Here is a 26804-nt window from a genome sequence, read left to right on the forward strand (position 1 = left end):
GGAAATCAGGCAGGGAGCAAAAACTGCCTTCTCTGAGGTTCGAACTCAGGACCTTCAGATTATGAGACTGACGCGCTGCCTACTGCGCTAAGAAGGCTTCCAAAGACAGCTGGTTTGTGTTACCTTACAGGAAACATTCACTGTCTTCAAGGTGTCCCTCCCCCATCCCTACCATCAGATCTCAATTCCCTGCGTTTGTGTTCGTTTTAGGCGGGGAATCTCCAAGAGAACCAACACAGACTCTCTTGGTCCTGCGCTCTTGAAGAACCTCACAAGCCCCGAAACCACGATGGAGGACTGAACGTGGTGCCCGATCTCAGCTACTGCTTGACACCGTACTTTGTTACCTCATCGTTCTCAGTCTTTTCCTCTCCCGTGTCAACCTGCCCTGTTGGAACAGTGCCTCTCACTGAATACTTAAAAGTGTAAACAGCCCGCACTAGTTCTGGGAGACAGGTGTGCAGGCCAGTCATGCAAACTTGCTCGTCCATCCAACCATTTTGTCTCGGATAATCTCAAAATGTCACACAGTGAGATTAGCGTGGGGTCTCTGGTGGTTTTGTGTTTGTTTTGTTTCTTCTTTCCCATCACTATGACCCCCAAACCTATTAAGATCTTATTGACCTTATTTAAGCACCCTGATTTTTCCATAAGCCTGTTTATCATTATTCTCATCTTACTGATAAAGCTGAGGTTCAGTAGAATTAATCACACACTGGTGATTGACAAAGCCAGAAGAGAAACAAATCAGGGCTCAGCTTTTATATTTTTTTTCCTTTGAATTTTTCATACAGGTGGTCCTAGTTAGGGTTATCTTTGCTGTGACGAAACACCATGACCTAAGCATCCTTGGAGGAAAGAGTTTATTTGACTTAAGCTTTCACATCACTGTTCATCATCAAAGGACATCAGGACGGGAACTGAAGCAGGGCAGAAAGCTGCAGGCAGGAGCTGATGCAGAGGCCATGGAGGAGTGCTGCTTACTGGCTTGCTCTCCATGGCTTGCTTAGCTTGCTATCTTATAGAACCCAGGACCACCAGCCCAGAGGTGAACCCACAGACAATGTGCTGATACACACACACACACACACACACACACACACACACACACACACACCTCCTCCGATGCCCATCAATCACTAATTAAGAAAATGCACTCCAGGCTTGCCTGCAGCTGTATCTTATGGAGACATTTTCTGAACTGAGGTTCCTTCCTCTCCATCGACTTTAGCTTGTGTCAAGCTGAGGGAAACCAGTCAGCGTAGGAGTATACAATGTATCTTCATCATATTGCCCTCACACTCTTTCTTTCCTACTTTCCACCCCCTGCAACACACCTCATTCCCAATTTCATGAGTTCATGAAGGTGACACTTTATAGTTGGCATTTTCCAGAAGAAAAACTTTTGTTCATATGTCAACATAGATCCTAAAGATATCCCCACCCAAATAATAATAATAATAATAATAATAATAATAATAATAATAATAATAATATTAACCACACGGCACCACCACATTGTCTGATCTAGAGGTATTTATCTTACCAAGTTGCCTCCCTCTCGCCATCCCCTGGCCTTCTATTTATTTACTGGGCCTCATCCTCTGCCTGGTCTTCCTCACAGTTTTCTAAAGAGTCAAGTGCCAAGGCAGTAGAGGAGGGCAGAGCTCAGTGACTTCCACAGCTGTTTCTCACCCCAGCAGGATTCTGGTTCAATACTGAAACAGTCCTTTTCTCTGAGCACAGCTGGCATCGGGCTAGGGGATTTGTTTAAGATTTGTGGAACAGCAAGGCCAGTCTGGTCTACAAAGCCAGCTGTGGGACAGCCAGGACTCCAGGGAAACCCAATTTCAAACAAAACAAAGAAACAAAGATTTGTGGAATGAAGAAATGTTAGCCAGGTAATTAATTTAGAAACCTTGAAGGGGAATGCATTTTCAGATTAAAAAAAAAAAAACTGGACAGAGACAGGGGCTGAAAAAAACCATTGCCTGAGAAAGAAATGTCACTAGGTAATCGTGGGAGGGCATTGTCCTCAGAGTGACTGATGGGAACAGACAGTTGCAAGTGCCTTCCATGGAACTGGAAGTGCCTGTGGAGCAGGGGTTCAGGACCCTTGTTTACGAGTCTGTTTGCTAAGAGGGGCAAAGAATTATTGTGTGGACCTGCCTCTCCCTCCTGACTGGTGGGATTAAAGGCGTGTGCCACCACCCATTTCCTTTCAAACCATCGAACACACCCCAGGGCACTGATCTAAAGAAAGGTAATCCCCATCGAGGTCTTTACCAGAAAATAGGGCCATGGAAGCCTAGAGTTGTAACAGAGCCTCAGATCTTAGTATACCCCTAGACCTAGCCACAACTGACTCCATGATAGAAGTTCTATTTGGGCTGTAAAACTCAGCAAGTGGGCAGCACCACTTGCCAAAATGAAAACAGGGACTTAATCTATCCAAGTGCACAGTTCTGGGGCAGTCTCTAAATGTGGTAACTTTGCTTTTTGGTTTTTGCAGATCTGCTTCTGCTAACTGTTCTTGTTCACAGAAGTATGTCCACCCAGGACATGGTTTTGGTGCTTCAAAGCCTATCTTGAGAAAGACTCAGTGCTACACTGGGATGGGAGAGCCCAGTGTAGTCACCAGCCCGCTAATAAAGATTTTCCATTGTCTTAAGCTTCTGTGTGAGTGGTCTTCTCTGGTGAGTACCCCACAACAGGGGCTAGGGAGGAAAGGACATAACCTGGACATGGCTGGCATTCACCCCTTACCGCTCATTCTGGACCAGTGACTGACTGTCCTTTAGCTAATCATCCCGCAGGTTTGGACTTTTCCAACACACATTTATTGACTCTTTTGTGGTGCTTGAGATGAAATCCAGAGACTAATATGTACCAGGTCAGCTGCCCTGCATGGTCCCTCCATCTTTAATCTGTAATGTGAGACTTCTGTGTCTGGGGGATTGATGTCTTTTTCTATTCCTCTTTTCAATTTTAAATCACCCAATGGAATGGGTTCGTTTTCATTCAGAAATAACTCGAGGGAAGAACCCAGTTGCCTTAATTTCTTCCATCCACATTGCTCAATATCGTAATGCTTCTTAACAACAGGGCAGAGTCACTGAGTGGTTTGTGGCTTTTCCCACACCAGGGAATTTCCTACAACACTTTTCTGTCTGGGGTCTGGAGCTCTGAAGTCTGAACCTGAGATTTCCACAGTCTCCCTGATGGAGATTCGCAGATAGGAACAGGGAGTTCCGTTTTAGGGTTCGATTCAACAGACATTTTAGCAGTACTGAGACAGCTCAACGGGAACTGAGTGGGAGTTTTGGCATGTTAACTTCCTATGGAGGTAGTCAGACAGAACTGGTCTATGTTGTCTAACACATACCAATGTGATCAGAGTATCTATGTACTTGTAACTTCCCACGCACGGCGACCAGAGTCAACATTTTGAGGACCTCTGCTCCCATCTCCCAAAGAAATTAACTATCCCACTAAAATGTCCTATCAAGCTCGCTTTACCCAAGAGCCCCGTCTCCACAGAACCTCAGTAGTTTTGTTAGGGAGTAGATGAGAATCCGAGACCCAATTCAGGGTTTTTTGGGGTGAAGCTTTCCTGGGATAACCAGATAAAGTTGGTTAGGTCCTTGTCAGCTGCGTAGGCACAGGACTTCTAGCCTTGGAGAGTTACTGGATGGATGTCGAGGACAGGGCTTTGAAATGAAGACCTGGCAGAGCTCTTGGACCGGCCTTCGGGGACCTGACAGCCCGGTGTAGAGAGGTTTGTGGCTTGTGAGGTTCCAGGAGCTGTGCGTCACTTGCCGCCCATTCGCGCTGTTTCGAATCCCCCTTTGTTCGTGTCTCCTGTGGTGGTTGCCGCGGCAGGGCCGCTAGTCAGGGAACTGGAGCTCTGAGGGTCGGTCGGTTCCTCGTGAACAGGACCAACAGTGTCTTTTCACCAAAAGGTGGCGGAAGAACAAACGACTGGGAAGGTGGAGGCCGATGCCCTGCGTGACCTCCTCGGTTACAGACTCTGAGGATGTGGGCGATTCGGAGTCAAGGATAGTCCGTGTCACCAAAGCTCCTGGTTGCGGCGACAAGGGGTTGTCTCACACCTCAGGATGAGGAGACTTCAAGCCGGGCCATCACAGCCTCCGGGTCACAGGAATCCCGGGCATCAGGTCCTGCAGCGGTCAGCGCCGGGTCCACACGGCCGCGTGGGTGTCGCCTTGGGCTTGGTCCGTTTGTCGCCAGGGATCTGCAGACGCTCAGACCAAAAGCACCCAAAGTCAGTGTTTTCTGTGCGACCTGAAAATACTCATTTCAGAATCTCAGGTTCTCCACTCCCCGAGACTTCATTAAAAGGGGACGGAATGAACACGAGAGCCCATCCCCGAATTCAGACCCCCAGGACACGACAGCCTGCTCCCGCCTCCTCGGGTTCCCGCGGAGACAGCTATGAACCGCCCGGAATCGGAGGCGTCCGTGGACTTCTGGAACAGCTGCTGGTCCAGCGACGACGGTAAATCCGGGTTCAAGCCGAGCAGAGCTGGGCGTCGCTGCCGCTTAGGACACGGGCGGCTGTGCCGAGAGGACTCCGCCGCCTGTGCCCGGCGGGGACGCGCTGCTCCTGGACTCACTCCTCACGGGACTCCGCGGACCGCGACAGTGGCCGGAGGGACGAAGCCCCGTGGGCCGCGAACGGCGCAGATCTCCCGGGCACCATCACCGGCCGCTGGAGTCCCCGCGTCTACAGGACCCGAGCGATGCCCTAGCGGCCCAAGAGACGCGCGACCTGGCCGAGGCCCGCCACCCACCGCGTTATCCAAATGGTTTTGGTGAATTGAAGGAGAAATGGGTAAAATTGGGGAGGCTGTGTATCAGATCGTCACTTGGAGGCAACAGGGAGATCTGCGCAGGATGCGAACTCCGTGAGGGCTGGAGGGCGCCTTGCGGTGGTGCGGCCACCAAGCGAGAGGACTGGGCTGTCCAGGGCCAGTATCTCTGCGTCAGGACTCACTGCAAGGCGACATTGCTTCCTCTCGTACAGAATTTTGTTTCTGCTCAGAGAAACGTTCTACTTGGAACAACGTGAGTTTCGTACGTTTCCCCAACTTCAAGAAAACTTCAAAATTTCAAGAAAACAAAAAACCAAAAAACCAAAAATCAAACCAAACCCCACAGAAAACCGAACAACTTTGTCAATTGGCAATTTGCGTTCTTTCCTAACTGTGTAGATCGAGGGGTGGTCTATTGTGTTGGCCGGTTAGCTCAGTTGGTTAGAGCGTGGTGCTAATAACGCCAAGGTCGCGGGTTTGATCCCTGTACGGGCCACGTGACAATTTCATTTTGGAACCAACTTCGAGATTTCCAATTACTGGAAGCTTTTTAAGGTATATCACCTTAGAAGAGAACACAGCTCAAGCTGCTCTACACTCTTCAGTTCGGCCGCTGGAGGGCGACTTGCAAGCTGAGCAAGTATTCTGGGACTGTCTAGACTCCAAGAAACACCTGGGTCAGCAATCATAGGAACGGGACGTCTACTCTTTCGTTGTTCAGGCTTAGAACAATCTGTGGTTCACAGCTCTTCGCAGAAAAACTTTGAAAATTGCAACAAACTTACAAAACTCCCCAAATCCTCTGTCAAATGACATTTGTGTCATTGTCTGTCTCTAGAGGTAGAAAGTTAAACTTTCATATACCGGTTAGCCCAGTTGGTTAGAGCGTGGTGCTAATAACAACAAGATCGCGGGTTTCTTTCCCCGCACGGGGCAATCAAAAAATGTAGTTTTATTCAACAAAATAAGCCAAAGCTAATGTGCTATAGAACAAACAAACAAAAAACAAAACCAAAATCTACTCTGTGTAGCATTTAAGTGGTAACACTTTCAAAGGACTCTATCTTTATTGCCCCACGGCCCCTACTTCTGGCTTGTTTAAGGAGTCTGGAAGCAGAGGGATACAGAGAAGACCTGAGCCTTTGTCCTCGTCACATTTCCTACAGTGTCCTTCTCTCCATCCGCACTGACTCTTCACCTGACCTCCTGGGAGGATCAGAAGGGTGGGTAACTCCTGTGTGGTTCCTGCCTTCTGCCAATCTAGAGACACTGAAGTGAGGAATGTCGGGTTCAGAACCCCAAGCCATTCACCAACGTCCAACAGCTGAGTGAGGTCAAAGCGTGTTCTGGCAGATTCTTTGCTGACAGTTCTCTGAGCCGGAGCTTTGTCCCTCCCAACACTCGCAGGGAGCCCTGCAGAGGTCTGCGTTGTGGTTTTTACAAAGAACCTTTCGGTGAACTCTCCCATTGCAATATAAAGACAAGGATCATATGAGTGTGAAGCAATAAATCAGATGTCCTCAGAACTTTAATTAGTTCTCGAACTAGGGCTTTATATGCTAGGGCAAGCACCACGACACGAAGCCTCTTCCCAGACCTTACACTAAAACGTCTATAGAGTGAATTTGAGCCTCAGAGGTTCGTCACACAAGTGTGTGGGAAGCATGAGTCCTCCATTATCTGAGCATCGCTGTGGTATGAATGGCTGTGAGCGGTAACATAAGGAGTGGAGGATGTGGGCATCGATCCCACTACCTCTCGCATGCTAAGCGAGCGCTCTACCACTTGAGCTAATCCCCCATGTCAGCCTACTTTTCTTGTATTTTCTTGTGTCCATTGGATCCTCACACAATTACGTACTCTGTCTTTGGTCCAGGAAAGTATGACAATGAAGGTCCAAATGGTAGCACAGCTGAGATTCTTAGGTCCTAAGTGCTGAAAGTGTAGGGAGTGGGCTGAGAATCTGAAAAGAGAAGTGAGAAAAAGTATTATTGTTTCCGCCCAGTTTCGAACCGGGGACCTCTTGCGTAACGGCAAGGGTGATGACCACTACACTACGGAAACTTCCTACATAACCACGATTTCCTAGTTTCCAGACATACATTGAAACTTGCTGAGTAAATGGTTTGATGGCGGCGTTCATTGTATATCCTTGTATCATGGACTAGCTAAATCAAGGTAACTAAGATGGCTGACCTCCGCATCCCCAGCTCTTGGTGACCCCACCCTACCCTGCTGATGCCAGATGAACACTCATGTAAGCCAAGTCCTGTGGAATTCGTCCCTCGGTGCCTGGTTCACCTCACTTAGCACCATGTCCTCGGCTTCTTCGGTTTGAGTGACAGAGCCGCTTTTTAATACTAATCCTTCTGGGAATCCTTCTGTGGATGTGAAGGAGTGAGCATCTCAGAAGACAGTGATTAGTTCCTGGGAACAAGCAAACGTCTCCGAACTCCTTGATCCCACTCCCGTGGCCATGTTCCCACTGGAGGGATGGCTCTGTGGCTCTATTTTCAATTTCTAAAGGAATTGTCATGCTAAGGACCTGGCTTTGAATCTCAGCACCCACATGGCCTCTCCTCAGCATTTCCAACTCCACTATGAGGGCATCTGTCGCCCTCTTTCGGCCCCATGCGGCACTGCATGCAAATGCCCATGCACATAAATACTCTACTTTTTCCTGTGGGTCCTCTCAGCCTTCCCTTCCTTTGTGTCAGCAAATGTCCCGCAGAAACCCTTTAGTCAGGGACTCCCAGTGGCCACACTGGGCTGAAACACAGGAGCCCTTCTCCCCTATCCTGCCCTGGGGACTTCGCCTCCTGTTGAGCATCCCGGGTCCCCTTAGCTCTTTTCCACTGACCCCCTCCCCACCTCAGCCTTTCCTCATAGCCCAGCTCCACTCTTCTGTCAGTTAGGGATCAGAAATGCTTCCTACCATGGACCCCCAGGGACCACACTGAGCTAGGACACAGGTAGGCAGTTGTCACTATCCTTCCTGCCCTCCATTCTGATCTCTCCAGACCTACTCTCAGTCCTGTAGCAGCCTGCCTGCAGGGACCCCTCCTCCCACCCTACCTCCACTCTGTGGGAACCTTGTTGCCACCCCTGGTCCCCCAGCTCTTTCCCATTGCCCCTCTGGTTCTTTTCTCCTAGCTGTCTCCATTCCTTTATGTCACCTGTGAACCTACAGAAACCCTCTCTACCAGAACCCCACAGCCACCGCACTTGCCTCGGATCCAGAGTGGGCAACAGCCACCAAAGAACAGAATACCCACCCAACCAGGACAAGATCAGATATCGACCCCGAGAAACCCCTCAAATAGCATAGCTCCAGTCTATTGGACAGGTGAGACAGCAGCCTCCATGAGAAGCCAGTAGTCCCACTGCAGTAGACCTGTAGAAGTGCAATGAAGCTCCAGCATATGACCAGGACTTCCAAATACCACTTAGGAGTACCTTCAAGGACCTTTAAAAGGATGTGAACAAATAAATGCCTTACTGAAAAACCATAAAAACACAAACAGTTGGATGAAACCATGAAAACCTTTCAAGACCTGAACATAGAAAGAGAATCAAAGAAGAAAACCCAAACTGAACCCAAACTGGAGATAAAAACCTCAGGGTGTCAAACAAAAACCTTAAACTAAGCCTCATTAGAAGATGATGAGACATTGAAAAAAGAATGTGAGGACAAGATAGGATAAATAAATAGCTCAGTCAAAGAAAATGTTAAATCTGAAAACAATTAAAAGTACAAAAATAAATCCATGTCCACCCTAATTGTCATCATAGAATCTACATCCAGTGACTGATGGAAGCAGATGCAGAGACCCACAGCCAAGCACTTGGCCGAGCTCCTGGAATTCAGTTGACTGAGGGATTATGGGAGCAATGGGGTTCCAGATCATGATGGGGAAAATCACAGACACAGCTGACCCAAGCTAGTGGGAACTGGCGGACTCTGGAGTGGCAGCTGGGGAGCCTGCATGGGACTGCACTAGGCCGACAGTGGTGTGGTTTGATATGTTTGTGGATCCCCCAGCAATAGGACCAGGACTTATCCTGGGTACATCAACTGGCTTTTTAGAGCCCATTCCCTATGGTGGGATGCCTTACTCAACCGTGATGCAAGGGGGAGGGGCTTGGTCTTGCCCTACCTTGGTATGCCAGCCTCTGTTGACTACCCAAGGGAGGCCTTACCCCTTATGATGGTGGTGGATGGGAGGGGTGAGGGGGTAAGTAGGAGAAGGGGAGGAAGGGGTCACTGAGGTTGGAATGTAAAATGAAAAAAATTATAAATAAATAAATCCAACCATAAAACATGCAGAAAAAAGTTTTGTTTGTTTGTTTGTTTTTTGGAGACAGGGTTTCTCTGTGTAGCTCTGGCTGTTTGAACTCCATTTTTAGACCAGACTGGCCTCCAACTCACAGAGATCTATGTAGTTGAAAGTTTTTCTATATCCTGCCTGGTCTTGTAGCTGCTCAGACCCAAGTAAACACCCAGAGGCTGATATTATTTATAACTGCTTGCCCATTAGCTCAGGCTTAATACTGACTAGCTCTTACATCTAAATTAACCCACAATTCTTTTTTTTTTTTTTTTTTGGTTTTTCGAGACAGGGTTTCTCTGTGTAGCTTTGCGCCTTTCCTGGGACTCACTTGGTAGCCCAGGCTGGCCTCAAACTCACAGAGATCCACCTGGCTCTGCCTCTCGAGTGCTGGGATTAAAGGCGTGCGCCACCACCGCCTGGCCATAATTCTTATTTATGTTTAGCCATGCACCTTTGCTCAGTTCTGCCTTCACATCTTGCTTCCTCTGTGTCTGGCTGTTGACTCCTGACTAAACCTTCTTCTTCCCAAAATTCTACTTGTCTGCTTATCCTGCCTATACTTCCTGCCTGACTACTGGCCAATCAATATTTTATTTATCAACTAATCAGAGCAACACATTCTCAAGATACAGAATGACATCCCATAGCAGATCTGCCTTTTTTTGACCCCCAACCCCACCACTGAGATTAAAGGCATGAGCCACCACCATCGGGGCAAAAATATTTTTAGCACAATCGTAGAAGAAAATTTACCCAATCTAAAGAAAGAGGTGCCTGTCCAAGCACAAGAAGCACACTGAACAACAAATAAATAGGACCAGCAAAGAAATTCCCCATAAAACATAATAATCAAATAACTAAATATACAGAACAAAAAAACAACATTAGAAGTTGCAAGTGAAAAAGATCAGTCATAAAGTTGTATCTGTATAAGTCTTATGAGGATATTTTAAAGTCTTATAAAATCTAAGTGTCTTAAAAATTTTTATAAAGACATGCATATTGGAATAACACCTGACTTCTCAAGGGACACTTTGAAAACCAGTAGGGCCTAGACAGATGTTCCAAAACCAGGGAGACAACCGGGGCCAGCCCAGACTACTATACCCAGCAAAACTATCAATCACAATCAGCAGGGAAAGAAAAAATATTCCACAACAAAACCAAATTTAAGTAATCTCTACCTACCAGAGATGTGTATGTAGGGCAGAGATGTGTGCGAAAGATGAGTGAGCAGGTGAGTGAGTGAGAGAATGATGTAGAAGAGAAATGCAAATTATGTGTGAAAGATTGTAGCAGAGCAGAGAGAAGAAATTTGTATAGAAGAGAGATATGTGGAGAAGAGATGTAGCTGCTGAGGAGAGAGATGTAGCAATATGGAAAGATGTGTAATTATGTTGAAGACTGAGTTTTTAAGATGAAGTAAAAGAGAAAGTTTCCATAGAATGCATGTGTTTCCTTTTTTAATACTCCTCAGATAGCTGGGTGGGGGTGGCGCATGTCTTTTATCCCAGCACTTGGGGGGCAGAGGCATGAGGATCTCTGTGAGTTCGACGCCAATCTGATCAACAAAGTGAGTTAGGAAAGCTAGGACTGTTACACAGAAAAAGCCTGTCTTGAAGAAAAAAGAAAAAAAAAATACCCCTCAGATAGAAAAAGTCTAGCTCTGGCCACATTTGTGGATTTTTTGAATACCCTGGTATAGGACTAGGGCAGATGGGAAGATCTCCCAAGGAAGGGGAAATAGAATGCAGTGTTAGGGAGGGACAAGAGGAAACTAGAATAGGAAGATCAACGAGGTAACTGGATGGAAGATAAGGAAGGGCAGAGGAGGGGGTATGGGGAGGGACAACTAACAGCAGAGGCCATTTGAACAACCTTATGGAAACCTACTGCTGTAGACGCTTCCTAAAATATATTCATACATGAAAGGAATCTAAACAGAGTCACCAATAATAAGGAAGACAATGCCCTAACTAGACATCTAACAACACCAAGGGAAACCTCCATGCCCAGGAACAGGTTACATCTTGTTGAGACATTGGCCTAAGGAGCCCCATGGAAACCTCCAAACATCACAGGCTACCACCAAGGGTATTGGTTATTTCCCCCACAACCTGATGGTTAAGCCATACTGCTGAAGATAACACTTTGGCAATGAACACGGAGAAGTCGAGGTGGTTTTAGAAGTCAGTGTGTTCCTTCATACTTCAGGGCCTCAGGGAAAGCCTCAGTTAATCAGCCCAGCTCTCAATATTTCTGAACTTTGTTTACTTTTGAAACATTACAACCATAACAACTGCTGCACGATGTACATCACCAGGATTCATTGTTAGAGGAACAAATGAGTGAATGACTTCGCATCCCTCTTTGTGACTTAGCTGCAGCCAGGCAACTCCAGAGCACCAAGCTCAGAGGGGATGCACCCTGCTTCCTCCGTCACACAATAGGATGAAGACCTAATACGTACTTGCACTGTCCAGTGTAGCCTGAATCTCTTCACTATGCATCTCATCAAACAACCAGGAATTGATATCAATATGATCACCGTCAGCAGTTGTGATTCTATTTTTTCAGATGTGACTTGGAATTCTCTCTAGTCCTTCCTTGCCACCCACCGTCAACCTGCGACACAAGCACCTAATAGACCCTGGGTAGAGAAGGAGGCCTCCTTCTGCGCAGGTTGGACTTCAGGGTCTTCTGGTGAGGAGACTGACAGACTGCAGTTGTCCTCAGATAGCCCTGCCCATCTGCAGCTCCACATTGGAATTGTTGAGTCTTAGTCTCCAAGCACCCTGCATCCACCTGCAGCTTTTAAAGACCATAGCATCACTATGAATGACACCATCTCAGCTAGTGCTGATTCTGAAGCATCTCATACACAGAATGATGGGGTCCACACCCCTCTGGGTTCATCTGAACAAGACCCTGTGAGCTGAGGGAGCAGGAGAGTTACAGCTGTCCTTTGCCTCTCTCTTGTTTCATTGCTCTGGCATTCTCTTCCCTCAGAAGTCTTTCCTTCCTGCTCTCCTTTGTTGAAAAGTAACACAGGAGCTTCTCGGTTCACTGAAGAGCAGGGAAGTGGAACTGATGGGTGTTCTCTGTCCATTCAACTCTGTTGTATCTTCTGCTTCCGTCTGTGTCTACATGTAGTGGCTATTCTCGGTTGTCAGCTTGACTACATCCAGAATTAACTAAACCCAAAAATGGCTGGGCCGACCTGTGGGAGATTTTTGCTTAGTTAGATCATCTGAAGTAGACTTCTGATCCTGCCTTTAAGGTAGGAAGACACTCCTTTAATTCAGATCTTTCAAGGTGAGAAAATCCACCTCTAACCTGGGCCACAGCTTGTGATCTATAAAGGACTTGGAAAATGGAAGTTTTGCTCTTTACTTTCTTGCTCTTACTTCCAAGCAAGTCCATTTTTTCACTGGCATTAGAGTCTAAGTGTCACGAATTCCAGCCTCTACTGACGACCAGATGAAACATCCAGTCCCGTGGACTCAGCTACTGGATTCCTGGACCTTCCATTCATAGGCATCCACGGTTGGATTAACTGGAATACTGTTTGTAAGTGAATCTAATAAACTCCCTTTATTTATATGTAATTTTAATATAAATATTCTACTTTTATATAATCTAATATCTCCTCTTTAGATAGATAGATAGATAGATACATAGATAGATAGATAGATAGATAGATAGATAGATAGATTCATTCTCTAAGTTCTGTTACTCTAGAGAACCCTGTTTAACACAACATACAATGGAGGCATTCCTCTTACAATCACAAAATATCCTGTGTTTTCAATTCCACATGCCCTTACCTACTCTAAAAGATGTGTCAAGTTTAATCCAAGTAGTTCAGTTGAATTTTGGAAACAAAGGGACTTGTCCAAATCTGCCCTTTCCCGATGCAATGAGGGCTCAGGGAAATTGAGTATTTTTCTCAGGGCCTCAGAGTTGGGAGATGGCAAGGCCTGAATTGGGAAACAGATTGAGTGTGTAATAATGAGTTCTTTCACTGCCCCAACTCACCTATCACTGCCTGGTCTCCATAGTAACTCACCTATTAACACACCAAATTTCTAATCTCCGAACCTCCACAGCCTTGAAAGTAGACTGGGCTCCTATTAATAAATAGTCTCCTGCCCCAGAGCTGGGCTGGAGCTTTATCACTCTGGGATCTGCCAAGGAGGTTCCAGACCAGGTTGGCATTCAGGTCTAGGCTACAGGAGGAAATTCTCCTGTGGGGAAAGAGCAACTGAGTATGTGTTTGCCATCTCAGCTTCTGAAGGAAAGAGAGCAAATTGTTCTGCTCCAGATCCAGTGTCAGCAGGTCCTCTCCTGGACTGGACTGAGTGTGTGCCAGCACATCACCAACCAGAGGAACATGCAAATGAGCCCTGTGTCCAGACACTGTTTTTTTACTTATATAGGTCGGAAGATTTCTCACGTGAGGAATGGAGGTGCAGAGGGAAATCTGCAGATTGTGTCTCTGAAACCAAACCTGGAGCTTCTTCCTGTCCCCGAGGTGTAGCCCAAGAATCACTGGCCTTGATCCCCTGCTTTAGGGCCTAGGACTTGGCCCCCAGCTGAGAGGCACTGTTGATGGGGCAGAACCTTCTACTGCTGGCCCAGGCAAGCACCCCTGAGGCCTCATTCTTCCAAGAAGGAACAACTATGTGATCTCATATTTCAGATTCGGTACCAGAAGGATGCTAGTCCTGAATCTGGGTGGCCCACTGAGAACGTCCAGGTTAGAGATGGTCCATCCAGGATATATGGGTTCAATGGATTCAAGACTGTCCATGGAGGGTGTTGCAGCTGCAAGGCAGAGGTCTTCTTCACGGGTTCAGTGGTTGTTTTTCAATACCAGGTGGGAGCCTTCCCAGTTCCAGGGACCTCTCACATGTGAAGCAGGTGTGATAACCACTATACTACAGAAACACCCTATGAAGCCAATTTGTCGCTCTACTATCCAAGACAATTACAGTCTCCTTGCTAAGGTGCCATCCAGAAGTTACATATCTACATTAACAAACAGAACCGCAAAGAAAGAAATCAAACCAGGAAAAAAGCTGTGGACGAGAGGACAGTTAATGGTACAGGAAGGTGTCCTGGCTGGTTGTGTGTCAATTTGACACAAGCTACAGTCATCATGGAGGAAGGAGCCTCAGTTGAGGAAATGCCTCCATGAGATCCAACTGCAGGGCATTCTCTCAACTGGTAATCAATGGGAGAGGGCCCAATCCATGGTTGGTGGTGCCATCCCTTGGCTCCTGGTCCTGGTTTTTATAAGAAAGCAGGCTGAACCAGCCAGGGCAAGCAAGCCAGTAAGCAGCATCCCTCCATGGCCTCTCCATCAGCTCCTGCGTCCAGGTTCCTGCCCTGTTTAAGTTCTATCCTGACTCCGTTGGTGATGAACAGCAACATGGAAGTATAAGCTGAATAAACCCTTTCCTCCCCAACTTGCTTTTTGGTGATGGTGTTTCCTCACAGCAATAGAAACCCTAAGACAGAAGGAGTAAGGAACAAATAAACGTACAGACAGATTCAAAAGTAACAAACCGGCTGGAGGATATGGGCAGTTCTTCCTCCACGCTAATCGAGCAGTATAGCACTTCAGCTAAGACTCCCTCAACGCCCTGGACCTTCCGGTCCCTTTTATTTGCAGTCGGCCTGCGGTTCCCCGGGATCGCAGGACTGTCCAGTCTCAGAACGCAGAGCCGAGACTCATTGGCAATCTGCTCAAAAGCTGTTCAGGACAGGAACTTATTATGCCTGTGCCATTTCGCTAAGAAAGTGGTTCTCAACCTCTGGGTCGAGACCGTTTAGGAGTATGTTCGACCGACCCTTTCACAGGGGTCTCCTAAAACAAACGGAAAACACAGATATTTACATTTTGATTCATAAGAGAAGCAAAATTACAGCTATGAATTAGCAACGAAAATAATTTTATGGTTGGAGTGACCACAATATGAGGGACTATATTAAAGGGTCTGAGCATTAGGAAGGTTGAGAACCACTGCTCTAGGAGAAAGAGGACTGGAGAAGTGTGGAGAGGCAACAAATCCTGGTTGCCTTGGGCGGTGAGGCTTCCTTTGCTTGTTGTTAGAGAGGATGGAGAACGTGTTCCCTTAGGACTCATCCAGAAAGATGGACGCATGATCCATTGAAAAACCTGAGAACTTCAGAGAAGGGTAGGAAAAAAAAGAAAAAACAAAAACAAACAAACAAAAAAAACCCAACTGCTGTTTCCGCCCGGTTTCGAACCGGGGACCTCTCGCGTGTGAGGCGAGCGTGATAACCACTACACTACGGAAACGCGCCCTGATGGTGTTTTTGTCACTTTCCAATTCAAGACGGACATTGTGTGTTCTTGCTGAAGTGCCATCCGGAAGTTGCAGATCCACATTAACAGAGAGAACCGTAAGGAATGCAAAGCAAACCGAAGAGAAAAGCCATAGTGCAGAGGCGACATGGCCCCGGAAAGTTAATAAATGTGGCTTGGGCGGCGCTCCAGGGGGAGAGAGCTCAGGCGAAGGAGAAGCGCGGGTGCAGGAATTCCCGCGTGGAGACGCAGCGTGCACCGCGCGGGAGTCGCGCACGTGTAAAACACTGGGAGGGAAGGAGGATGGAAGAGCCTGATCACCTGGAGACACCTCGAGGAGAACATTGGAGACCTTTTGAGAGAACCCGGACAGGTGACGCAAAAGGTCACAGCGACGAGTTAGCAAAGGATTTACACCTTTTTAAATTTTTTTACACCTTTTTAAATTTTTTAACAGAGCTTAGAAATGGAAAATGGAGAGTAGTAGAGAGGGTTCCACGCAGGCAGAGTTTGTCCACGCGACGCTGTGGGTGACTGTGCAGGGCTCTGGGTAGCTCCAGTGAGGCGCAGAACAGTCCTCCACCAACGAGCTTGAGTGGGCGGAGATAGACGAGGAAGAGGAAGGTTGCAGAGAGGCCGGCGGAGAACTTCCAGCACGGCCTGATTTAAGGGGAAATCCTGAGCCTGGTGGCACAGAAGAGGTTCTGACTCAGTGTCTGGCGAGTGAAGTAATAAAGAGGCTTACCAAACATTTGTAAAACGCACAGAATAACGATTTAGGTGAGAGAAACTCCTAGGTGACTCTGTGCTCCAGGGAGCGCCGAAGTTTCTAGGTGAGGTTAATTTTCAGTCCTCAAATTAGTGGAGTTGAGCACATTACCAATGCTGTGACAATGACAGAGTAGGAGCATCTCAATAGAGATGTGGTTTTAGAGGTAGCATAAGAATTGGAGGATGTGGGCATCGATCCCACTACCTCTCGCATGCTAAGCGAGCGCTCTACCATTTGAGCTAATCCCCCGCTGTCGTCTGCCTTTTCTTGTACTTTCTTGTGTGTCCAGTGGCTCCGCTGGTCCTCACCAAGTTGCCTGCTGTATCCTCTGTATAGCGTAAGAGTCAAGGCCCAAATCGCAGAGTCGAGATTCCTAGGTCCTAGGGGCTGAAAAGTGTAGGGAGTGACCAGGGGGAAGAGTGAGAAAAAGTAACCTTGTTTCCGCCCGGGGACCTCTCGCGTGTTAGGCGAGCGTGATGACCACTACACTAAGGAAACCCCCTATGCTATTGTGATTTTCTAGTTTCCAGACATACATTAAAAACTTGCTGAGTAAATGGATTTATGATGGCACTCCTTGTATGTACTTCTGTCATGGACTAGCTAAATCAAGGTAACTAAGGTGGCTGACATCCTCATCCCCAGCCCTTGGTGACCCCACCCTACCCTGCTGATGCCAGATGAACACTCAGATTCCACACTGTAAATGAAGTCCTGTGGAATTCGTCCCTCGGTGGCTGGTTCACCTCACTTAACACCATGTCCTCAGCTTCACTCCAGTGGTTCCAAGTGACAGAGTCGCTTTATAGAAGGCTGAGTAGCTAAGGTTCCATGTCTACCTGCTGTGTTTTCATCTGTCCGTTGATGGACAGTAGCTTCATCCTGTAACTTGATTGTTGGGAATAATCCTGCTGTGAGTGTGAAGGAGCCAGTGTCTCAGAAGACAAGGATTCCTTACCATGGACAGAGCAAGTATGAGTCAATGGCTGGCATTGTGCTCTATTGCTACATTTCTAAAGGAATTTCCATGCTAGTGCCTTTAATGGCTGTAATAATTTACATCCCATCGAAGCTGAGCAAACATCCTCTTTTCTCCACACCTCACCAACACCCGCTCTTTTCTCGTTCTGGTAGAATAGGAGTGAGGTATACCTCAGAGGGCTTTGGTCACTCATGAACTGGGCACACTTTCATAGATCAGTTTGTCTCTTGTCTTCTTTGAAAAGCGCCTCTTCTGACCCATTTTGTCAGGCTGTTCGTTTTCTAGCTGCGGAGCTTGGTGTGTATTGGGCAGCAAGCCTTCCTGTGATGTGCGAGTGTCCACTCCGTAGGCAGCCTGAGGCTCTCTGGTTGCTTCTTTGTGTGGCTTGTTTTTCGGGGTAAGAAGCTTGTGGTTCCTGTCTTTGCTTTGGTGGCCTGTGCTTTTAAAATGCACCCAAAGCCACAGCCAGACTCATGGCATGCCGCTTCCCCCTGCTGCCTTTTCTGGCAGTGTTTTCAAGTCTTGTATTTAAGTCTTCAGTACTTTGGTATTTGCACCTGGTGTGTGAGATGGACTCAGTTTCCTTCTTCTGCATGCAGACGTTCAGGCATCCCATGTCTGCGTATTGAAGAGAGCATTCTTTCCCTGTTGGGCCCTCACATTTTTGTTCTCTTTTAGGTTTTGTTGTTTTGTGTGTGTTTTATTTTTCTTGGAGATAATTCCACCCTATACCCCCAAGCTGGCCTAGAACTCACTGTGTAGCCCAACCTTGTTAAACAAACAAACAAAGTAAGTAAATAAACAAACAAATCATGATGTGATAGTCCATAGCCAGGGCCTCTGTCTATTGCCCCATCGTCTATTGCCCCACCATCCATTGCCCCACCATCCTTTCTTGGGTTATTCTTGGAGCTTCAACCAACATTCTTGGAACTTTCTGGGAACTGGACCTTACAAGACTCCTGCACTTACTTGGTGATCCACTTTCTTAAGGTTGTTGACATCTATTGGTCTTCCTGACATTTGTCTACCCTCCAGCTTCTCAGCTTAGTAGATGTAAACAGTCTTCTGTTTTTAATTCTTTTACATGCATTTATTAGGGGGCTGGGGACGAGTGAGTGGCAGCTCTCCTGTGTGGGAAATCCGGACAAACGCGGGTGTTGGTTCTGTCCTCCCACGTGGATTCCAGAGAAAGAACTCAGGTCATCAGGCTTGGCAGCAAGTCCTTTTACTACTGAGTTCTCTCACTGGTCCTAGATCACTGCTCTTGAAGCCCCATTTTCTGACAGATTCAAATCCCTAACCTCACTAGAAGGGAGGAACCTGGCTTAGGGGTCTGGTTTTCAAACAGGGGTCTGAAACTGATAGGCATGATCTGCCTGTTATCGCAACACTTTGAGGTGGAGCAGGATTGAGAATTCAAGACCATCCTGGTCTACCTAGGCAGACCCAAGCCTGCAAGGACTATGTAGTGAGGCCCTATCTCTAAGTAAGGAAACAACAGAAAAACTTCTCAATCCGACTGAATTCATTTTCATTGGGTTGGATTCCTGCCCATCCTTCTAGGGAGGGCAGCAAATGTTCCAATCGTGATGTTCCTCACGGGGCTTGCTCAGCTGTCCCAGTCTTTTCCTGGTTCATTCCTTGATGCAGCACTCACAGTGTCTACAGTAACTGACTCAGGCTGAAGCAAAAATGTCATCATCAGAAAAAAAGGTTAACTCACGGTCTAGGTAGCTCACAGCCATGTGACCTTATGCTATCCCAAGCCAGGTGTTTAAATGAAGAAAGCACAGTGGTGACTACACACTACAGTGATGTTTTCACTTCTCAAGTAAGGCTTTGTTCTTCTCTCTGTCTAGCCTGCTGCCTGACCCACAATTTCCATTTTGACTTTTTACTTTCAGGATTTTCTTTCCATTTTAAGTGGCTGTTTATCTTTGAGGGGTAGAGTGAGTGCTGGGCCTGTGGCAATTAAGAATAAAGATATTGCTGGGCGGTGGTGGCGCACACCTTTAATCCCAGCACTCAGGAGGCAGAGGCAGGAGGATCTCTGTGAGTTCAAGGCCAGCCTGGTCTCCAAAGCGAGTTCCAGGAAAGGCGCAAAGCTACACAGAGAAACCCTGTCTTGGAAAACAAAACAAAACAAGAAACAGAGTAAAGGTATTGACAGTGAAGCAGGACTGGACTCCAGCCAATAGAGAAACAGTCCTCAAAGGCAGACCAGAACATCTGGAATATGGGGGTGGGAGATCTCGCTGACCTTCGGCACACAGACTGCCTGTCACTAACTTGAACTTCTCATCAGGTAGTGGTCAGAGGAATTTATAGATATGACAGGATAAAAGGGTAGATTATTGATCTACTTTTAAAGAGCAACAACTTGTTTAAAATGTTTTGCATTGCTATGGATTTTAGTTCGTTGATACAAATTTAAAGTTAATTTTGTTACAGTGTATGTACATTTCTACTCTTGTTTAAGGTATGTTTGTGCAGCTCATTTGAAATTGTAAAGTATGATTAAGAAAGACAGATTAATAGTTAATCATCCATGATAATAAAACTTATAATCATATTAGTTGTTTTTTAGGTATACAAAGATATATTTCAGATAGATAGGTAATCTTCAAACACTTCAGAGACCTACAGAACATGGCATTTAAAATGTTTTAAAAACTTAGACTTTCTAGGCAATGAGACATGTCTGCTCCTGGCAGTACTGATCTACTTCAGAGAAAATGATGGGCATTGAAGAAACTCCATATGGAGTTTGCTTTAGTTATGACAAAAGTTAGCCATTTGGGCAAGAAACTGTTCTTGCCTGGACTGCTTGACAAAATGCTGTATAGACTGGACATACAGGACCCATATCAAGATGACCGCTAAACTTTGCAAGATGAGATGGTCCTTCAGGTTCTTGCTTCACAGAAGAGACTGCCAGACATACTACAAGACACAGGGAAAAGCGTCTGAGAGATTCTAGGTCTATAGGCTGAAGATGGATGCCCCAACATTGCAGAGGAATTTTGGATGACTTTGCAGGCAGCCAAATGTCTCTATCATTTCTATAATTATGGAAGTTGCTTACAACGTACTTCCTGTTTACTTAGGTAATATTATATCCTTCTGGGGTCTTTGATGTATTTGAAGACTAGATAGTTATAATTATAATTTTCTTTGGTTATGATAAAAGATTAATTAGATATGAAACTTTAGACTCACAAATACAGGATAGATGACAGAATATTTTCTTTAATTTTGTCAAATACAAATAGACTAGATATTGTAACTGTAATTCTTGTTTGATAACTGTCCTATTAAATGTAATTTTACTATGTTAAAGTTAAGACTTTCCTTTTTGATTATACAAAAAAAAAAAAAAAGGCAAGTGCTGTGGGATGTTTTTCTGTATGTTGTGAATATGTGTTGCTATGATTGGTTAATAAAGAAGCTGCTCTGGTCTATGGCAAGTCAGGTTATAGCCAGGCAAGAAATCCAAGAGAGAGAGAGAGAGAGAGAGGAAGAAGAAAGGCAGAGGTGGAATACACGCCAGCCTACCGCCCAAGGAACAACATGCCAGTAGATTGGTAAGTCATGAAACACGTGGCAAAACATAGATTAATAGAAACGGGTTAATTTAAGATATAAGAGCTAGCTAGAAAGAGGCCTGCCATAGACCAGTTTGTAATTAATATAAGCCTCTGTGTGTTTACTTGGGGTCAAGTGGCTGCAGGACACAGGTGGGAGAGATTCGTCCTGACTGTAGGGCCAGGCAGGACCAGAGAAACATCTGACTACAGGAATTGAGACATAAGCTTCCCATCCTGAGTTATGAGAGTGCTCGCCTAGGAGCTCTCAGCAGCAAATGACTTAAAGTGGATACATTATCACAGCCCACACACCTGGAGACAGAGGCGACAGGGGTTACTTCAGGGTCTCCTCATGTCCTTGGGATCTCTGCTGCTCCTGAGGACCTGGGTTCCCAGCATTCACAGATGTCTGCACAGGGGATCTAATGCTCTGTGCTCAGACATACATACATGACATGACAGACATGACATACATGTCATTGGACCTCTGCCATCATCCCTAACACAGGCCTCACACTGTGCTGTGGCCTGAAGTTCCTCTAGCCCTCACTAGCACCTGACAAAGTCCAGAGGAAAAGCAACAGACCTCTCACCTGCACTTCTGGAGGACAACTACATGCTGAGAGTATTTCCCTCCTGAGGTGGATCTGATTACACACCTCATCCAACTACTACCAAGAGAGACCCTAGGATTAAGGAATCAAGTAATATCTTTGGAGCTGTGTATGGGCAGGGAAGTTTGGAATAAAATCACTCTTTTGCTGGAAGGGAGGAATGGGCAGTTATGGTCACTGGTGATGATACAGTCAAGCATTGGTGCTATGCCCTTACTCCTTCCCCAGATCAAAACGAGAGTGCTATTCCTTGATGCCAGAGCTGGTTCCCCAGTCAAGAGCACTGGTTGCTCTTCCAGAGGACCTGGGTTCCCAGCATTCACATGGGAGTTCACAACTGTCAGTACCACGGGATGTTAGGCCTTCCGTGCACAGACATAAATGAAGGTAATCATCCATACACATAAGAAAAGAATTTTTAAAAATGTCAATTTAAAAAATGAAAGCACTATTCCTTATATTGAACCTGCATCAGACTATAACTAATTTCCAGGGATAAGCATCACAGAAGCAAGCTAGTCCATAGCCGGTATTGCCAGCTGAGATTCAGCAAACACGGGCGCTAGTCCATAGCCGGTATTGCCAGCTGAGATTCAGCAAACACGGGCACAATAAACTTAACTGCACATGACCTTAACCACACGGCCTTATAAGTCAGGGTCAGCTAGCTTCGGCTGTAACTCCACACTACAGACCCTACAGCCAATAATAAAGTGACAAGGCACCTTTGGAACCCTTAATGTTCCAGGGAACACAAAGATCACAGTGCAGTTTTTAAGTCAGTTGAGCTAGCAGGCTCCACTTTCCTCCACAGGACAGGGTAGGAGCCCTAAATACCCAACTTAGGAAACTGGAAATTTATCTACAAAACAGAAAATGCTCGTTACTTCCCAGTCTTACTTTTGAAGCATCTCCACCAACACTTGGTTCTTTCTTGCCCTTTTTTTTTTCTTCCTGATGTCCTCTCTTGTGAAAATCAAAGTTCTTGGCTTCTAGCCAATATCTGATTAGTAACTCTTTCCAGTCTTATATACTAGTTAACAAGGTTGAGTGTGTGTCTGTGAAGGCTTAACCATAGGCCAGGCATGACATTGCACTGAAATTAGTCTTGTTCTCTGGTGGAGGACATCTTCATTCAGTTCCTCTCCTGCTTTTCGAGTGACGTGGCTCTGACCACAAATATTTTCCTGGGTTTGACTTGTCTTGATTGCCATGAAGCATCCCAAAGGACGATGATGAGATGAAGGAAGAAGCAGAGGCTTCCTGAGGAAAGAATGATGAGACTGAAAACCAATTCTTGACACTCACTGATTGTTGGTTCTGTCAATCTGGCACAATCTACAGTCACCTGGGAAAGAGAGTGTCACTGAGGGATTATCCAGGTCAGTCAGGTGATCCTGTGGGCATGTCTGTGTGGTGTTAGCTTTTTTTTTTTTTTTTTTTTTTTTTGAGACAGGGTCTTACTATGTAGCTTTGGCTGTTCTGAAACTCACTGCGAAGACCAGGTTGGCCTTGAACTCACAGAGATCCACCTGCCTCTGCTTCCTAAGTGTTGGGATTAAAGGTGTGAGCCACTATGCCCGTCTGTTAAAAATCATTTAACAAAGTTCAGTATTCATTCATGATTTAAAAAACTCTTAACAAAATAAAGAAGAAAATTATCTCTGCATAAAAGTCCATTTATGAAAGGACATCATAACGTAACTAATGGGGCAATGTTCAAGAATTTTCCTTTAAGATTGGGTACAAGGTGAATGTCCATTCTTGCCTGTTCTTTTCAATCTAGCATTAGAAGTACTAACAAGAATAATTAGGAATAAGAAATTAATGACAGGCAAATATGGATGTGAGGAGAAGGAAAAACTAACCCTTCCTGATGACAGGTAGAAATCTGTAAAGGCTCTACTACAAATATATGAGAATAAACAACTTTAATGAACTTTCGGGATACAGAAAAAACAACAACAAACACTTGGAGTTTTTAATACCAATATGATCTAATCAGAAGAAGAAAACAGTCCCATTTAAAAGCCCTTAACACAGTTATAACACACCCTACCACCAATAGGTTCAGGGACCATATAGAAGAGGGAGCAGAAAAACCAGAGACTGGGGAGAGTCAGAGTGAACCAGTGTCTTCTGGATAGGAAGAACTGCAGCACTTATGAGCTAGCTCACAGAAGCTGTGGTTATCTGTACACGGTCATCAGCCAGTCAACATTCTATGTCACTTCAAAAAAAGTGTAACGTATACAGGCAAAGGACACAACCGTGTTTAACAAGGTTTGGAGATTGTGAAATTGTGAGGTTTTTGTGGCTAAATTGTGGCTAAAGGGCATACAGTTGCAGTTACATAGGTTGAGTAATTCTTGAGATTGAACGCACACCATGCTGCGTGTAGATAACACTGTATTGAATACTGAAAATCTACAAAGAGAGATTTCAGGCATTCTCACTTTTTAGACAAAATTATAACTATGTCAGGAGATGGAGATGTTAATTAGCTTGACTATAGGGATCCATATCATATCACTATATGGATGGTGTCTACTGTGTATCAAAACGGTGTTCTAACTGAGCTTGTCAAAGCTGCAGGTAATTGAGTTAAAAGATATAGCATGTACAATGTTTTTATTCTTAAAGATGTGAAATAATTTGGGTGTGCTAGTTTACACTCATAATCCCAGCATAGGGAAGGCTGAGACAGGAAGACTGGGATTCAAGCCTAGTCTAGGCTACAGAATGGGGCCTGATGTCTCAAAACCAAACCAAACCGAACCGAACCAAATCAAACCAAACCAAAGATTAACTGCTTGGTTCTCTGGTCCTTGCATGCTCCCTCAAACGGGTCAAGAGATGCACAATGTAGGTAGAAAATAGGGTTTAATACAGAAGCACTTCCAGGGGAGCGAATGGGCACTGACCAAAGGGACCACAGCTCAGACTGACATTAGGCGAGGATTGGGCACGTTCAGGGTACTTTGGTCATAGGTCAGATTTACATTAGAGAATAGGCTTTTTACAGGTTTTTGGTTTCTGGGGGTGGTTTTTCCAAGTTATTGACAACCCCAGTTGGATCAAGTTGAAGGGGAAGAGACAATAGTTGCTGGGGTGGGTGGGTGGGGAGAACTGCTCAGGACATCCTTAGGCCAGAGGTTCAACTCAGGCTCCTCTTTTGACCTCGAGGAAGAAGCTATCTTCTAACGGGCCTCAACCAAGATCTAAATCCTCCGTCTTTTCATGCAGCTCTTTAAACCACAAGAGAACTGTGAGGCTTCCCTTCAGGGCTACTGGAGAAATGAGAAATGGGAGGTGGGGCTCAAAGCAGGTTATGAGGTAGGGGTCCATCCCAACAGCCTCTAAGCACGTGAATCTAGCTACCTAACAAATCACTCACCAAGAAGACCCACACTGTGTGTAAAGGGTCTAGAAATACCCTTTCTCTATTCTCCCTATATCAAAACATGCTTTACTATGGGATCTTTAGTACAGATGTTTCTCAAATATCTAGTTCAATTTTGCACGGAGACATGCAGAATTTCGGACCCAGTCCTGGGATGTTTTCCCTCATTTCAACTCTCAGGACTTCCACGCAGTCGCCTGAGGAACACAGGAGTCTTGTTCCCTCCCAGACCCTGTGTGGGGACCACACAACACAAGGCAAGGCCCCGGGAACGTCCTTTTTCTCTCTGGAACTAAATCCTTTGGCTTCTCCAGCATTTGTTTGCCGGAACCGAGGCCGGAGGAAAAACGCAGCTTTGGGGAATCCTGTTTGCCGCCGGGGATCTGCGTCTCCCAAGGGAGCATCCACGGGAAGGTGGAGGACGAAGAATGACTTTGGGGCCGCGCAGACAGCAGCCTCCTCCTCCTGGCTCTCGAGGGCTGGCGGGAAGGCCGGAGGATGCGCAGCTCTCGGCCCGCACGGTCCTTCCGCCTCGGCTTCAGAGCGGCAGTCACCGCCTCCACGGTTGAACCCAGCGCGCCTGCATAAGCACCAGACGCCGGGGGACTGGGGAAGCAGCGGGGAGAGCGGACTCCGAACGGCCCCGGTGTGCATCCGTACCTTGTTCTAGCAAACGCCGAATAGCCGGTGTAGGCCGTGTAATGAGTGTCCGGAAGCGTGCTGTGGATGCTCCAGTGGCGCAATCGGTTAGCGCGCGGTACTTATATAGCAGTGTGTGCGCGGGAGCGATGCCGAGGTTGTGAGTTCGATCCTCACCTGGAGCATTGTTTTCAAATTTGAGGTAGAGCCTGCTGAACACTCCACCCCCGTTCACGATGGTTTTTAACTTGGTTTAGAATCGCCCAGCTTTGTTGCTTAACAATTTTAGAATCCAGCATCGACTAACAATTACGATGGACCTCTGCCTTCCCTGCCTTGCTCTCCTACTCTGGCTTGGGGAAAAATACAGTAGGGTTATGATAGCAGCTTCGGTTTCACTATTTTTTTTTCCAGAGCAAACGAAAAGTCACATGATAGCAGTTGTGGAATGGGAGGCTAGAATCTGTTTTCAAACTTCCTGGAAATCTTGAACAAGTTTTAGATTGCCTAGTAACATCTAAAGCTAGTTCAAGATTTCCAGGAAGTTTAAAATCAGACTTCTTTCCTGCTTCTGTAAATCTAATAATATACGTTTTAATGTTGTGATACATTAGAACTTTAGGATAAAGTGTGCTGTAGTTGTGCCTTCCTACCATTTGAGATGAGGCAGGAGGATTGCCACTTCTAGATTAGCCCCAGGTACATAGCAAAATCCTGGTTTTTTTATTTCTTTAATCACTGGAGTAAAGCCATATCTGGTGTATATACCTTTAGTTCAGGCAGAATGAGGTTGGAGTGCTCGCTCATAAGTGGATATTGGGAGGAAAGTACAGGGTAACCAACCTACAAGCCCCAGCCCCAGAGGAACTAGATGGGATGCGTGGCCAAAGAGGGATGCGTGGATTTCCCTGGGGAGAGGAAATTTAAGAGATCTCCTGGGTAAATTGGGGACAGGGGAGGGAGAGATGGAGGGATGGGAACTTGAGGGAGCCGGTTGGGCCGGCTGGGTGCCTAGAGAAAGAGAAGTCTTAAGGGGCGGGTGGGCGGGGGCGGGGGGGGGGGAGGGGGGACGACGGACGGACGCTTTCGGGGTTAGGGAGAAACCTGGCGCCAGGTAAACCCCCAGGAATCCACAAGGATTATCCCAGCTAGAACTACTAGCATTAGTGGAGAGGGAGTCTGAACTGACCATCCACTGTAATCAGATTGGTGACTACCCTAATTGTCACCAGAGATACTCTATCCAGTAACTGATGGAAGCAGATGCAGAGATCCACAGCCAAGCACTGGGCTGAGTTCCAAGA

General features: G+C 46.3%; 1 long non-coding RNA gene and 6 other non-coding genes across 8 annotated transcripts in view; 2 read left to right on the top strand and 5 right to left on the bottom strand.

The window, feature by feature from the left end:
• The window catches only part of LOC131911340 (uncharacterized), a 68525-nt gene that overhangs the window by 39226 nt on the left and 2495 nt on the right, over positions 1 to 26804 (bottom strand). The window lies entirely within an intron of this gene.
• Positions 25 to 97, bottom strand: Trnam-cau (transfer RNA methionine (anticodon CAU)). Its single transcript has one exon. It is a non-coding gene; the product is annotated as a tRNA-Met (tRNA).
• Positions 5258 to 5331, top strand: Trnai-aau (transfer RNA isoleucine (anticodon AAU)). Its single transcript has one exon. It is a non-coding gene; the product is annotated as a tRNA-Ile (tRNA).
• Positions 6563 to 6635, bottom strand: Trnaa-agc (transfer RNA alanine (anticodon AGC)). The gene has a single exon. It is a non-coding gene; the product is annotated as a tRNA-Ala (tRNA).
• Positions 15422 to 15494, bottom strand: Trnav-cac (transfer RNA valine (anticodon CAC)). The gene has a single exon. It is a non-coding gene; the product is annotated as a tRNA-Val (tRNA).
• Trnaa-agc (transfer RNA alanine (anticodon AGC)) lies at positions 16449 to 16521 on the bottom strand. Its single transcript has one exon. It is a non-coding gene; the product is annotated as a tRNA-Ala (tRNA).
• On the top strand, positions 25590 to 25685 carry Trnai-uau (transfer RNA isoleucine (anticodon UAU)). Its single transcript has 2 exons — positions 25590 to 25627; positions 25650 to 25685. It is a non-coding gene; the product is annotated as a tRNA-Ile (tRNA).

This window comes from Peromyscus eremicus, chromosome 5 (assembly GCF_949786415.1).
Source record: "Peromyscus eremicus chromosome 5, PerEre_H2_v1, whole genome shotgun sequence".
In the NCBI taxonomy this organism is placed as follows: domain Eukaryota; kingdom Metazoa; phylum Chordata; class Mammalia; order Rodentia; family Cricetidae; genus Peromyscus; species Peromyscus eremicus.